The following is a 10833-nucleotide window of genomic DNA, read 5'->3' as shown; positions in this document are numbered from 1 at the left end:
GGTAAAATTTCATCTTGGCTTTTTTTCTCGCCAAACCGCTCGGAATCGTTTGCAAATGACTTAGAACAGCTTATTAGGCCGTTCTACGTCGTTTCCAATGCAAATCCGACTTTTCGGCGACAAAAAATTTCAAAGTGATAATTTCGCTCCAAACCTCTGTTTTAAGGCCTATTTCGACGTTTTGAAGCCTAATACGGCCTTTGCGGGTAAAATTTCATCTTGGCTTTTTTTCTCGCCAAACCGCTCGGAATCGTTTGCAAATGACTTAGAACAGCTTATTAGGCCGTTCTACGTCGTTTCCAATGCAAATCCGACTTTTCGGCGACAAAAAATTTCAAAGTGATAATTTCGCTCCAAACATCTGTTTTAAGGCCTATTTCGACGTTCTGAAGCCTAATACGGCCTTTGCGGGCAAAATTTCATCTTTGCGGGTAAAATTTCATCTTGGCTTTTTTTCTCGCCAAATCGCTCGGAATCGTTTGCAAATGACTTAGAACAGCTTATTAGGCCGTTCTACGTCGTTTCCAATGCAAATCCGACTTTTCGGCGACAAAAAATTTCAAAGTGATAATTTCGCTCCAAACCTCTGTTTTAAGGCCTATTTCGACGTTTTGAAGCCTAATACGGCCTTTGCGGGTAAAATTTCATCTTGGCTTTTTTTCTCGCCAAACCGCTCGGAATCGTTTGCAAATGACTTAGAACAGCTTATTAGGCCGTTCTACGTCGTTTCCAATGCAAATCCGACTTTTCGGCGACAAAAAATTTCAAAGTGATAATTTCGCTCCAAACCTCTGTTTTAAGGCCTATTTCGACGTTTTGAAGCCTAATACGGCCTTCGCGGGTAAAATTTCATCTTGGCTTTTTTTCTCGCCAAACCGCTCGGAATCGTTTGCAAATGACTTAGAACAGCTTATTAGGCCGTTCTACGTCGTTTCCAATGCAAATCCGACTTTTCGGCGACAAAAAATTTCAAAGTGATAATTTCGCTCCAAACCTCTGTTTTAAGGCCTATTTCGACGTTTTGAAGTCTAATACGGCCTTTGCGGGCAAAATTTCATCTTTGCGGGTAAAATTTCATCTTGGCTTTTTTTCTCGCCAAACCGCTCGGAATCGTTTGCAAATGACTTAGAACAGCTTATTAGGCCGTTCTACGTCGTTTCCAATGCAAATCCGACTTTTCGGCGACAAAAAATTTCAAAGTGATAATTTCGCTCCAAACCTCTGTTTTAAGGCCTATTTCGACGTTTTGAAGCCTAATACGGCCTTTGCGGGTAAAATTTCATCTTGGCTTTTTTTCTCGCCAAACCGCTCGGAATCGTTTGCAAATGACTTAGAACAGCTTATTAGGCCGTTCTACGTCGTTTCCAATGCAAATCCAACTTTTCGGCGACAAAAAATTTCAAAGTGATAATTTCGCTCCAAACCTCTGTTTTAAGGCCTATTTTGACGTTTTGAAGCCTAATACGGCCTTTGCGGGCAAAATTTCATCTTTGCGCGTAAAATTTCATCTTGGCTTTTTTTCTCGCCAAACCGCTCGGAATCGTTTGCAAATGACTTAGAACAGCTTATTAGGCCGTTCTACGTCGTTTCCAATGCAAATCCGACTTTTCGGCGACAAAAAATTTCAAAGTGATAATTTCGCTCCAAACCTCTGTTTTAAGGCCTATTTCGACGTTTTGAAGCCTAATACGGCCTTTGCGGGCAAAATTTCATCTTTGCGGGTAAAATTTCATCTTGGCTTTTTTTCTCGCCAAACCGCTCGGAATCGTTTGCAAATGACTTAGAACAGCTTATTAGGCCGTTCTACGTCGTTTCCAATGCAAATCCGACTTTTCGGCGACAAAAAATTTCAAAAGTGATAATTTCGCTCCAAACCTCTGTTTTAAGGCCTATTTCGACGTTTTGAAGCCTAATACGGCCTTTGCGGGTAAAATTTCATCTTGGCTTTTTTTCTCGCCAAACCGCTCGGAATCGTTTGCAAATGACTTAGAACAGCTTATTAGGCCGTTCTACGTCGTTTCCAATGCAAATCCGACTTTTCGGCGACAAAAAATTTCAAAGTGATAATTTCGCTCCAAACATCTGTTTTAAGGCCTATTTCGACGTTCTGAAGCCTAATACGGCCTTTGCGGGCAAAATTTCATCTTTGCGGGTAAAATTTCATCTTGGCTTTTTTTCTCGCCAAATCGCTCGGAATCGTTTGCAAATGACTTAGAACAGCTTATTAGGCCGTTCTACGTCGTTTCCAATGCAAATCCGACTTTTCGGCGACAAAAAATTTCAAAGTGATAATTTCGCTCCAAACCTCTGTTTTAAGGCCTATTTCGACGTTTTGAAGCCTAATACGGCCTTTGCGGGTAAAATTTCATCTTGGCTTTTTTTCTCGCCAAACCGCTCGGAATCGTTTGCAAATGACTTAGAACAGCTTATTAGGCCGTTCTACGTCGTTTCCAATGCAAATCCGACTTTTCGGCGACAAAAAATTTCAAAGTGATAATTTCGCTCCAAACCTCTGTTTTAAGGCCTATTTCGACGTTTTGAAGCCTAATACGGCCTTTGCGGGTAAAATTTCATCTTGGCTTTTTTTCTCGCCAAACCGCTCGGAATCGTTTGCAAATGACTTAGAACAGCTTATTAGGCCGTTCTACGTCGTTTCCAATGCAAATCCGACTTTTCGGCGACAAAAAATTTCAAAGTGATAATTTCGCTCCAAACATCTGTTTTAAGGCCTATTTCGACGTTCTGAAGCCTAATACGGCCTTTGCGGGCAAAATTTCATCTTTGCGGGTAAAATTTCATCTTGGCTTTTTTTCTCGCCAAATCGCTCGGAATCGTTTGCAAATGACTTAGAACAGCTTATTAGGCCGTTCTACGTCGTTTCCAATGCAAATCCGACTTTTCGGCGACAAAAAATTTCAAAGTGATAATTTCGCTCCAAACCTCTGTTTTAAGGCCTATTTCGACGTTTTGAAGCCTAATACGGCCTTTACGGGTAAAATTTCATCTTGGCTTTTTTTCTCGCCAAACCGCTCGGAATCGTTTGCAAATGACTTAGAACAGCTTATTAGGCCGTTCTACGTCGTTTCCAATGCAAATCCGACTTTTCGGCGACAAAAAATTTCAAAGTGATAATTTCGCTCCAAACCTCTGTTTTAAGGCCTATTTCGACGTTTTGAAGCCTAATACGGCCTTTGCGGGTAAAATTTCATCTTGGCTTTTTTTCTCGCCAAACCGCTCGGAATCGTTTGCAAATGACTTAGAACAGCTTATTAGGCCGTTCTACGTCGTTTCCAATGCAAATCCGACTTTTCGGCGACAAAAAATTTCAAAGTGATAATTTCGCTCCAAACCTCTGTTTTAAGGCCTATTTCGACGTTTTGAAGCCTAATACGGCCTTTGCGGGTAAAATTTCATCTTGGCTTTTTTTCTCGCCAAACCGCTCGGAATCGTTTGCAAATGACTTAGAACAGCTTATTAGGCCGTTCTACGTCGTTTCCAATGCAAATCCAACTTTTCGGCGACAAAAAATTTCAAAGTGATAATTTCGCTCCAAACCTCTGTTTTAAGGCCTATTTTGACGTTTTGAAGCCTAATACGGCCTTTGCGGGCAAAATTTCATCTTTGCGCGTAAAATTTCATCTTGGCTTTTTTTCTCGCCAAACCGCTCGGAATCGTTTGCAAATGACTTAGAACAGCTTATTAGGCCGTTCTACGTCGTTTCCAATGCAAATCCGACTTTTCGGCGACAAAAAATTTCAAAGTGATAATTTCGCTGCAAACATCTGTTTTAAGGCCTATTTCGACGTTCTGAAGCCTAATACGGCCTTTGCGGGCAAAATTTCATCTTTGCGGGTAAAATTTCATCTTGGCTTTTTTTCTCGCCAAATCGCTCGGAATCGTTTGCAAATGACTTAGAACAGCTTATTAGGCCGTTCTACGTCGTTTCCAATGCAAATCCGACTTTTCGGCGACAAAAAATTTCAAAGTGATAATTTCGCTCCAAACCTCTGTTTTAAGGCCTATTTCGACGTTTTGAAGCCTAATACGGCCTTTACGGGTAAAATTTCATCTTGGCTTTTTTTCTCGCAAAACCGCTCGGAATCGTTTGCAAATGACTTAGAACAGCTTATTAGGCCGTTCTACGTCGTTTCCAATGCAAATCCGACTTTTCGGCGACAAAAAATTTCAAAGTGATAATTTCGCTCCAAACCTCTGTTTTAAGGCCTATTTTGACGTTTTGAAGCCTAATACGGCCTTTGCGGGCAAAATTTCATCTTTGCGGGTAAAATTTCATCTTGGCTTTTTTTCTCGCCAAACCGCTCGGAATCGTTTGCAAATGACTTAGAACAGCTTATTAGGCCGTTCTACGTCGTTTCCAATGCAAATCCGACTTTTCGGCGACAAAAAATTTCAAAGTGATAATTTCGCTCCAAACCCTCTGTTTTAAGGCCTATTTCGACGTTTTGAAGCCTAATACGGCCTTTGCGGGCAAAATTTCATCTTTGCGGGTAAAATTTCATCTTGGCTTTTTTTCTCGCCAAACCGCTCGGAATCGTTTGCAAATGACTTAGAACAGCTTATTAGGCCGTTCTACGTCGTTTCCAATGCAAATCCGACTTTTCGGCGACAAAAAATTTCAAAGTGATAATTTCGCTCCAAACCTCTGTTTTAAGGCCTATTTCGACGTTTTGAAGCCTAATACGGCCTTTGCGGGCAAAATTTCATCTTTGCGGGTAAAATTTCATCTCGGCTTTTTTCTCGCCAAACCGCTCGGAATCGTTTGCAAATGACTTAGAACAGCTTATTAGGCCGTTCTACGTCGTTTCCAATGCAAATCCGACTTTTCGGCGACAAAAAATTTCAAAGTGATAATTTCGCTCCAAACCTCTGTTTTAAGGCCTATTTCGACGTTTTGAAGCCTAATACGGCCTTTGCGGGTAAAATTTCATCTTGGCTTTTTTTCTCGCCAAACCGCTCGGAATCGTTTGCAAATGACTTAGAACAGCTTATTAGGCCGTTCTACGTCGTTTCCAATGCAAATCCGACTTTTCGGCGACAAAAAATTTCAAAGTGATAATTTCGCTCCAAACATCTGTTTTAAGGCCTATTTCGACGTTTTGAAGCCTAATACGGCCTTTGCGGGCAAAATTTCATCTTTGCGGGTAAAATTTCAACTTGGCTTTTTTTCTCGCCAAATCGCTCGGAATCGTTTGCAAATGACTTAGAACAGCTTATTAGGCCGTTCTACGTCGTTTCCAATGCAAATCCGACTTTTCGGCGACAAAAAATTTCAAAGTGATAATTTCGCTCCAAACCTCTGTTTTAAGGCCTATTTCGACGTTTTGAAGCCTAATACGGCCTTTGCGGGTAAAATTTCATCTTGGCTTTTTTTTCTCGCCAAACCGCTCGGAATCGTTTGCAAATGACTTAGAACAGCTTATTAGGCCGTTCTACGTCGTTTCCAATGCAAATCCGACTTTTCGGCGACAAAAAATTTCAAAGTGATAATTTCGCTCCAAACCTCTGTTTTAAGGCCTATTTCGACGTTTTGAAGCCTAATACGGCCTTTGCAGGTAAAATTTCATCTTGGCTTTTTTTCTCGCCAAACCGCTCGGAATCGTTTGCAAATGACTTAGAACAGCTTATTAGGCCGTTCTACGTCGTTTCCAATGCAAATCCGACTTTTCGGCGACAAAAAATTTCAAAGTGATAATTTCGCTCCAAACCCTCTGTTTTAAGGCCTATTTCGACGTTTTGAAGCCTAATACGGCCTTTGCGGGCAAAATTTCATCTTTGCGGGTAAAATTTCATCTTGGCTTTTTTTCTCGCCAAACCGCTCGGAATCGTTTGCAAATGACTTAGAACAGCTTATTAGGCCGTTCTACGTCGTTTCCAATGCAAATCCGACTTTTCGGCGACAAAAAATTTCAAAGTGATAATTTCGCTCCAAACCTCTGTTTTAAGGCCTATTTCGACGTTTTGAAGCCTAATACGGCCTTTGCGGGCAAAATTTCATCTTTGCGGGTAAAATTTCATCTTGGCTTTTTTTCTCGCCAAACCGCTCGGAATCGTTTGCAAATGACTTAGAACAGCTTATTAGGCCGTTCTACGTCGTTTCCAATGCAAATCCGACTTTTCGGCGACAAAAAATTTCAAAAGTGATAATTTCGCTCCAAACCTCTGTTTTAAGGACTATTTCGACGTTTTGAAGCCTAATACGGCCTTTGCGGGTAAAATTTCATCTTGGCTTTTTTTCTCGCCAAACCGCTCGGAATCGTTTGCAAATGACTTAGAACAGCTTATTAGGCCGTTCTACGTCGTTTCCAATGCAAATCCGACTTTTCGGCGACAAAAAATTTCAAAGTGATAATTTCGCTCCAAACCTCTGTTTTAAGGCCTATTTCGACGTTTTGAAGCCTAATACGGCCTTTGCGGGCAAAATTTCATCTTTGCGGGTAAAATTTCATCTTGGCTTTTTTTCTCGCCAAATCGTTCGGAATCGTTTGCAAATGACTTAGAACAGCTTATTAGGCCCGTTCTACGTCGTTTCCAATGCAAATCCGACTTTTCGGCGACAAAAAATTTCAAAGTGATAATTTCGCTCCAAACCTCTGTTTTAAGGCCTATTTCGACGTTTTGAAGCCTAATACGGCCTTTACGGGTAAAATTTCATCTTGGCTTTTTTTCTCGCAAAACCGCTCGGAATCGTTTGCAAATGACTTAGAACAGCTTATTAGGCCGTTCTACGTCGTTTCCAATGCAAATCCGACTTTTCGGCGACAAAAAATTTCAAAGTGATAATTTCGCTCCAAACCTCTGTTTTAAGGCCTATTTTGACGTTTTGAAGCCTAATACGGCCTTTGCGGGCAAAATTTCATCTTTGCGGGTAAAATTTCATCTTGGCTTTTTTTCTCGCCAAACCGCTCGGAATCGTTTGCAAATGACTTAGAACAGCTTATTAGGCCGTTCTACGTCGTTTCCAATGCAAATCCGACTTTTCGGCGACAAAAAATTTCAAAGTGATAATTTCGCTCCAAACCTCTGTTTTAAGGCCTATTTCGACGTTTTGAAGCCTAATACGGCCTTTGCGGGTAAAATTTCATATTGGCTTTTTTTCTCGCCAAACCGCTCGGAATCGTTTGCAAATGACTTAGAACAGCTTATTAGGCCGTTCTACGTCGTTTCCAATGCAAATCCGACTTTTCGGCGACAAAAAATTTCAACGTGATAATTTCGCTCCAAACCTCTGTTTTAAGGCCTATTTCGACGTTTTGAAGCCTAATACGGCCTTTGCGGGTAAAATTTCATCTTGGCTTTTTTTCTCGCCAAACCGCTCGGAATCGTTTGCAAATGACTTAGAACAGCTTATTAGGCCGTTCTACGTCGTTTCCAATGCAAATCCGACTTTCGGCGACAAAAAATTTCAAAGTGATAATTTCGCTCCAAACATCTGTTTTAAGGCCTATTTCGACGTTTTGAAGCCTAATACGGCCTTTGCGGGCAAAATTTCATCTTTGCGGGTAAAATTTCATCTTGGCTTTTTTTCTCGCCAAATCGCTCGGAATCGTTTGCAAATGACTTAGAACAGCTTATTAGGCCGTTCTACGTCGTTTCCAATGCAAATCCGACTTTTCGGCGACAAAAAATTTCAAAAGTGATAATTTCGCTCCAAACCTCTGTTTTAAGGCCTATTTCGACGTTTTGAAGCCTAATACGGCCTTTGCGGGTAAAATTTCATCTTGGCTTTTTTTCTCGCCAAACCGCTCGGAATCGTTTGCAAATGACTTAGAACAGCTTATTAGGCCGTTCTACGTCGTTTCCAATGCAAATCCAACTTTTCGGCGACAAAAAATTTCAAAGTGATAATTTCGCTCCAAACCTCTGTTTTAAGGCCTATTTTGACGTTTTGAAGCCTAATACGGCCTTTGCGGGCAAAATTTCATCTTTGCGGGTAAAATTTCATCTTGGCTTTTTTTCTCGCCAAACCGCTCGGAATCGTTTGCAAATGACTTAGAACAGCTTATTAGGCCGTTCTACGTCGTTTCCAATGCAAATCCGACTTTTCGGCGACAAAAAATTTCAAAGTGATAATTTCGCTCCAAACCTCTGTTTTAAGGCCTATTTCGACGTTTTGAAGCCTAATACGGCCTTTGCGGGTAAAATTTCATCTTGGCTTTTTTTCTCGCCAAACCGCTCGGAATCGTTTGCAAATGACTTAGAACAGCTTATTAGGCCGTTCTACGTCGTTTCCAATGCAAATCCGACTTTTCGGCGACAAAAAATTTCAAAGTGATAATTTCGCTCCAAACATCTGTTTTAAGGCCTATTTCGACGTTTTGAAGCCTAATACGGCCTTTGCGGGCAAAATTTCATCTTTGCGGGTAAAATTTCATCTTGGCTTTTTTTCTCGCCAAATCGCTCGGAATCGTTTGCAAATGACTTAGAACAGCTTATTAGGCCGTTCTACGTCGTTTCCAATGCAAATCCGACTTTTCGGCGACAAAAAATTTCAACGTGATAATTTCGCTCCAAACCTCTGTTTTAAGGCCTATTTCGACGTTTTGAAGCCTAATACGGCCTTTGCGGGTAAAATTTCATCTTGGCTTTTTTTCTCGCCAAACCGCTCGGAATCGTTTGCAAATGACTTAGAACAGCTTATTAGGCCGTTCTACGTCGTTTCCAATGCAAATCCGACTTTTCGGCGACAAAAAATTTCAAAGTGATAATTTCGCTCCAAACCTCTGTTTTAAGGCCTATTTCGACGTTTTGAAGCCTAATACGGCCTTTGCAGGTAAAATTTCATCTTGGCTTTTTTTCTCGCCAAACCGCTCGGAATCGTTTGCAAATGACTTAGAACAGCTTATTAGGCCGTTCTACGTCGTTTCGAATGCAAATCCGACTTTTCGGCGACAAAAAATTTCAAAGTGATAATTTCGCTCCAAACCCTCTGTTTTAAGGCCTATTTCGACGTTTTGAAGCCTAATACGGCCTTTGCGGGCAAAATTTCATCTTTGCGGGTAAAATTTCATCTTGGCTTTTTTTCTCGCCAAACCGCTCGGAATCGTTTGCAAATGACTTAGAACAGCTTATTAGGCCGTTCTACGTCGTTTCCAATGCAAATCCGACTTTTCGGCGACAAAAAATTTCAAAGTGATAATTTCGCTCCAAACCTCTGTTTTAAGGCCTATTTCGACGTTTTGAAGCCTAATACGGCCTTTGCGGGCAAAATTTCATCTTTGCGGGTAAAATTTCATCTCGGCTTTTTTCTCGCCAAACCGCTCGGAATCGTTTGCAAATGACTTAGAACAGCTTATTAGGCCGTTCTACGTCGTTTCCAATGCAAATCCGACTTTTCGGGGACAAAAAATTTCAAAGTGATAATTTCGCTCCAAACCTCTGTTTTAAGGCCTATTTCGACGTTTTGAAGCCTAATACGGCCTTTGCGGGTAAAATTTCATCTTGGCTTTTTTTCTCGCCAAACAGCTCGGAATCGTTTGCAAATGACTTAGAACAGCTTATTAGGCCGTTCTACGTCGTTTCCAATGCAAATCCGACTTTTCGGCGACAAAAAATTTCAAAGTGATAATTTCGCTCCAAACCTCTGTTTTAAGGCCTATTTCGACGTTTTGAAGCCTAATACGGCCTTTGCGGGTAAAATTTCATCTTGGCTTTTTTTCTCGCCAAACCGCTCGGAATCGTTTGCAAATGACTTAGAACAGCTTATTAGGCCGTTCTACGTCGTTTCCAATGCAAATCCGACTTTTCGGCGACAAAAAATTTCAAAGTGATAATTTCGCTCCAAACCTCTGTTTTAAGGCCTATTTCGACGTTTTGAAGCCTAATACGGCCTTTGCGGGTAAAATTTCATCTTGGCTTTTTTTCTCGCCAAACCGCTCGGAATCGTTTGCAAATGACTTAGAACAGCTTATTAGGCCGTTCTACGTCGTTTCCAATGCAAATCCGACTTTTCGGCGACAAAAAATTTCAAAGTGATAATTTCGCTCCAAACCTCTGTTTTAAGGCCTATTTCGACGTTTTGAAGCCTAATACGGCCTTTGCGGGTAAAATTTCATCTTGGCTTTTTTTCTCGCCAAACCGCTCGAAATCGTTTGCAAATGACTTAGAACAGCTTATTAGGCCGTTCTACGTCGTTTCCAATGCAAATCCGACTTTTCGGCGACAAAAAATTTCAAAGTGATAATTTCGCTCCAAACCTCTGTTTTAAGGCCTATTTCGACGTTTTGAAGCCTAATACGGCCTTTGCGGGTAAAATTTCATCTTGGCTTTTTTTCTCGCCAAACCGCTCGGAATCGTTTGCAAATGACTTAGAACAGCTTATTAGGCCGTTCTACGTCGTTTCCAATGCAAATCCGACTTTTCGGCGACAAAAAATTTCAAAGTGATAATTTCGCTCCAAACCTCTGTTTTAAGGCCTATTTCGACGTTTTGAAGCCTAATACGGCCTTTGCGGGTAAAATTTCATCTTGGCTTTTTTTCTCGCCAAACCGCTCGGAATCGTTTGCAAATGACTTAGAACAGCTTATTAGGCCGTTCTACGTCGTTTCCAATGCAAATCCGACTTTTCGGCGACAAAAAATTTCAAAGTGATAATTTCGCTCCAAACCTCTGTTTTAAGGCCTATTTCGACGTTTGAAGCCTAATACGGCCTTTGCGGGTAAAATTTCATCTTGGCTTTTTTTCTCGCCAAACCGCTCGGAATCGTTTGCAAATGACTTAGAACAGCTTATTAGGCCGTTCTACGTCGTTTCCAATGCAAATCCGACTTTTCGGCGACAAAAAATTTCAAAGTGATAATTTCGCTCCAAACCTCTG

This window comes from Branchiostoma lanceolatum, chromosome 7 (genome assembly GCF_035083965.1).
Source record: "Branchiostoma lanceolatum isolate klBraLanc5 chromosome 7, klBraLanc5.hap2, whole genome shotgun sequence".
In the NCBI taxonomy this organism is placed as follows: Eukaryota; Metazoa; Chordata; class Leptocardii; order Amphioxiformes; family Branchiostomatidae; genus Branchiostoma; species Branchiostoma lanceolatum.
This window is presented reverse-complemented; position numbering follows the sequence as displayed.